Genomic DNA, 5,410 nt, shown 5'->3' with positions numbered 1-5,410 from the left:
CAGTTAATCAATCCCACGTATCAGAGTTCATACAGTTAACTAATCACACGTATCAGAGTTCATACAGTTAACTAATCACACGTATCAGAGTTCATACAGTATCAGAGTTCATACAGTTAACTAATCACACGTATCAGAGTCATACAGTTAACTAATCACACGTATCAGAGTTCATACAGTTAAATTAATCACACGTATCAGAGTTCATACAGTTAACTAATCACACGTATCAGAGTTCATACAGTTAACTAATCACACGTATCAGAGTTCATACAGTTAACTAATCACACGTATCAGAGTTCATACAGTTAACTAATCCCACGTATCAGAGTTCATACAGTTAACTAATCACACGTATCAGAGTTCATACAGTTAACTAATCACACGTATCAGAGTTCATACAGTTAACTAATCACACGTATCAGAGTTCATACAGTTAACTAATCACACGTATCAGAGTTCATACAGTTAACGCTACACAGTAAAAACACCATTGGTAGAGCTACACTACAAGCGTCCTACACTAGTTATTGATAGGTCAGAGGTCACTAGTACTATACCTCCCAAGTATCATTCTGCCTTGTTTATTGGTCAAGGGTCAAATCTGCATAGTATTTTGAGTAGGACAAAGGTCAGAGTCTCCAGGGTATTGTGTGATAATGTTCAGAGAGCAAGAGTCATATTCGCTAAACCTTTGTGAATGGTCGTTCTGGCCTGCCAAATATACTGGAGGTCTTAGTAATATGTATATGCATTGCCTTACAAATTTTCCATGGAGATCGAGTGATTGTTCACATTACACCAGCAACATTGTCTTCACCTGTTGATGTGTGAGGTCTCCCACGAGTGAGGACAATGTTAAATGTGAGAAGCAGTGTATATGATTTTTCTTTTAACAACCTGTTAGTAAAGGGACAAATTCCTACCGCAGTGTTCATAGGTAAAAGGCTAGTCAGTCACTCCTACCTTCCAGATATTGTTGTTTTTTCCCATGCCCTAGAGGTCAAGGATCACATTCCTATTGAAGGTTTCACAGGTCAAACGTCACCCCTGCCTCTCAAGTATCGATTTACCGTCTCGTGTAACCCCCCCCCCCCTCCTCCTCCTCCCCCGACCTCTCCAGGTTTTTGTGAAGATGAGGGTCCTACTCTCCTCAATGGCCCCAGTGGTCTTAGTCAAGTCATGGTCCTAGTGGTCTAAGTCTAGTCATGGTCTCACACACATACACACACACACACACACACACACACACAAACACACACACACACACACACACACACACACACACACACACACACACACACACACACACACACAAAACATACACACCACTTTTCACATTTTCATAAGCATAATTTCCCCCCATTTAACTCAGCGAAAGACAGTCCCCAAATCCATTTCCACACTAAGAATGATATTTTGTCCAGAAGATTATGTCTGGCACAGAGGAACCAACCTGCAGGAGTTTCAACAGGGGAAATAAATTAATGCTAACATGTTATCACCAGCATCTTGGCTTGGCGCTGACAAATCACACCCACACTCGCCAAACGTCGCCAGAGAGAGGGAGAGAAGTCAAAATAGTGAAAGCTGAAGCGGGGGAGATGGAGGAGAGAGAAGAGACGAGAAGAAGGGAAGGTTTTGATAAACGACTTGGCGCCCGTGTCAAGGCTAAGTTATCTCTCTTGATGTGGTCACCCTGTCAAGGCAGTAAGTAACTCGGTTGCGCTTGGCTGGCGTCTGTTAAAAATGCTGAAACTTGGTGAACACAACAGAAATCACATCATCTGCAACATCCTGAGGCTTGGTGCACAAAATTCACAACATTGAAAGAATCAAAATGAACTGTTGAACAAAGGTGAAAATATAACCAAAAAAAGAACATACGAAATTTGGTGACACAAATCAACACAGGAAGACCCCCCCCCCACGCGCCACATAAATAATTTCCACTAGGTGGAGGCTCTTTGTAGCTCTTCTGTATAGTGATACAGAGGAGCTACAAAGAGCCTCCACTTAATGCACACCTTTTGACGTTACATGTCGGTAAATTTGCCAAAGAAAAAGGAAGAAATCGGTTTATTCCAGACAAAGGAGACGAAAGGTGATACTACAGCCTCGCCTGGCCCGAGTTAATGTTAACAACATAAACAAAGTTAAAAAGTGACATTGTAAGACTGTTTTAGGGGATATCGAGCACTTTGAAGGGAGTAAACAACACAACGGACTTGCAACTTTTCTTTCCCTAAAGTAAGAATCGACGACCAGATAAACACTATGTAATTACAGCAATTCATAAGGATTTTTTTTACAGTTCTCTTGCCTCTGGTAACTTGGGAAACAATAGCTCCCTCAATACAGTTGACTAAAATATTCAAGGCGCACACTCGCCAATTATAAGCTTCTGTCAATAGCCTTGTACAAGCGAGGTAAAATGGTTACTGGACAAAAGAGTTTCAGGCAGAGTAATATCCTGGATGCAAGGTCGCTGTCGTAAAGTCTTTGACTTCATTTTATCTCGTACATAGTATAATTGTGTTGGCTGCATGTGGACTATCGCAATTTATAAATAACATTAACCGACTTAAAACGTGCATGGCCGTACTTTTTATGCCGGATAAATAGTATAAACTCCCTTCACCAAAAGTGGATGTGCTCGGGAGACACTGGCCGCTAACTCTAAATATTGATTCTCTTCGTCCCAGGGAAACGGTGTATCAGTTTACTAATGCTTATTTATTTAAACAAGAGTGGCCATAAACACATATCTTAAATAATGCATCGTGACTTTCTCCAGAGTTAGATGAAAAAGGTTACACATTAATTGAATATATGTTGACACAACATAACCAAGTTATCAGAGTATGAAACGATGGATGTTGACCCACAACTGAATAATTGCTCACGGATTATATATTCACACCAATGGAACACAGGACCAAAATACTGGCGGGAATCAGTTGACCTCGTATAACCTCAGTGCTTAATCACAGAGAATATTGAGTGACCTCGCACGACCCCGCATCCTTAACACTGTGGGAAATAGATGACCTCATATTACACCGTTTTCCCAATACTTGTAGAATTAAATGACCTCACAAAATCTGCCTCCTCAACACCAGGGTATTAACTGACCTCATAAAACCCAGCTTCTCTACACTGAGGACATTCGTTAACCTAGCATGACCCGGCCTCCTATGATAACCTAACCTCATCCTATAACATTGCATAACTTCACTCCTCAGTCTGCTGACCTACCATGATCGCACCTCCTCAGTTGACCGACCATGACCCCACCCTCAGTTGACCTTGCACGACCCCATATCAATTAACCTTGAATGACACAATCTCAGCTGACTTTGCGTGCCCCCATCCCCTCACTTAACTTCACATAAACCCGCTTCCTCAGCTGACCTTGCATGACCCCGCCTCAACTTCCTGTCTCACTATGTCTTGCAGGAAGTAACTCCGCGTGTCGCTCCGAGAAGACTTTTAAACCAAAACTTTATAGCTGTGGTACTGTAGCGAGACTTTTATGACCCGGCCGAGGTTTTTTATCAATGAAAAAAAGCAGAATAGCTCGACCGCTAATGAATTATTTTACAATTCGACGGCAGAATTTTTCCTCTTACTTTCCTTTTCGTTTCTCTTGTTATCATTGAAGTATTCGTTGATTTATTTTTATTTGTTATGGATAATTCGTTTTACCAATGACTAGCTTACAAAGACGCTCAATGGAGGTGTTTTAGGGGTTAATTAGAGAAGGTGTGAAGGCGTGTCTGCCATATCTAGGAGTGTCTTTCATTCTTGTTTTTTTTTTCTTTTCCCATTTGTCTATAAAATTGGAAAGGGTGCGGTGGTTAAATGGAAACAGGACTCATAGGGATCGCTCCAACTGTGATACAAATACCTGAATTTAATTGAGGTAGTTAAGCGGCCAAGTACACTAGTGGCCAGACTCCCTTGTGCACGGAGAGTTTAGTATTCAGTGTGTTGCATCTGCACTGACCTAATGGGCCGCCATGCTTATGGGACCCGCCTTCACAATAAGTGACAAGATCTACGTTATAAAGGATTCTTTCACTGGGATTGGAATTTAGGTTGAGTTTTAAAGGGGAGAGACTCTAACACAACTCTTACACAAGCCATTAAGTAACAGTCATCAATACAACCAGAGGCAAAAATCCTAAAAAAAAAAGTCTTTAGGTATGATTTCTTTGTGACTCACTTACACTACCAAATTTCAAAGGAACCAATTAAGGAAGACATTTAAGTTACAAACATTTTTAAAAAGCCATTTGGTTAAAAAGCCTCAAGAGAACCATTTAATTCGCATACCTTCAAGGGGTCATTTAGGTCGCCAATCCTTAAGGGAACATACATTTTGGGGGCGCCCTTTAGGTACGGCATACTGGAAGGGAGAAAATAAACTCAGCATCAAGTCTTTTCTCTAATTTTATAATGGGGTCTTAAGCTGAGGTATGCTGTTAATTACGCCGACTACTGACGGCCTGGGTCACCAAGTAAGGAGGAGGAAGAAGAGTAAGAGAAGGAAGAGGGAATAAACAAGGAAGAAGTAAGTAAACGAGGAAGAGAATAAAGCTAGGATGGACGGAACTAACCGGAAAGGAGGAGGTAAACGAAGAGGAGAATAAAGTGAAGGAGGAGGAAGAATATGAGAAAACGAAGGAGTAAATGAGGAAGTGGATAAATGTGAGAAAGAGGACGAAATGAGGAAGAGTAAAACCGAAGAAGGATGCCGGAAGGGAGCAAAATGAGGAAGAAGGGGGTAAAGTGAGAAAGGAAGAAAAAGGAGGAAATTTATATAGGAAAAAGGGGGAAAATAAGGAAAGAGGAAAGAAATAAAGTTAAAAGAAAGAAAGAAAAAGCAGAACGAGAAAGAAAACGAAATGAGAATGAATGAGGAAGGAATAACAAAGAAGAAAGGAAAGCAAGGAAGAAGGAAAGGTAGCACAGAATAGAGAAAAGTGAGGAGGAAGGAGTAACGAAGGAAGAGAGCAATGGGAAGAGAAAGGAATGAAGGGGAAGGGTACAAGAGCGAAATAGGGGAAGGAAGGTAGTGTAAGAATAATGATAATTCCCTCGGTGCCTGATGAAGGGGGCGTGACTTACAGGGTCGTGGAGGGAGAGTTGTGACACGTTCCCTATGGAGGGTCACGTTTCCCAGAATTACTGTACACCTCAAGACGTCTGGAGGAGGAGGATGGTGGGGGGGGGGAGGGTGTGAGGGACTGGGTTGGATTTCTCTTGGAGGAGTCTCTTGGCTGCCGAGTCTATCTGTCTGGTGAGATGAGATCTACTTCTTGAGTCCCTCTTGATTAGTGCGTTCCTGTCAGTAAAATATTTTGTTTAGCGAGTTCCTATGATTGACTGATTTGATTAACGAGTC

Source organism: Homarus americanus, unplaced genomic scaffold, assembly GCF_018991925.1.
Source record: "Homarus americanus isolate GMGI-L3 unplaced genomic scaffold, GMGI_Hamer_2.0 scaffold39232, whole genome shotgun sequence".
Classification (NCBI taxonomy): Eukaryota; Metazoa; Arthropoda; class Malacostraca; order Decapoda; family Nephropidae; genus Homarus; species Homarus americanus.
Note: the sequence above shows the minus strand (reverse complement) of the source record.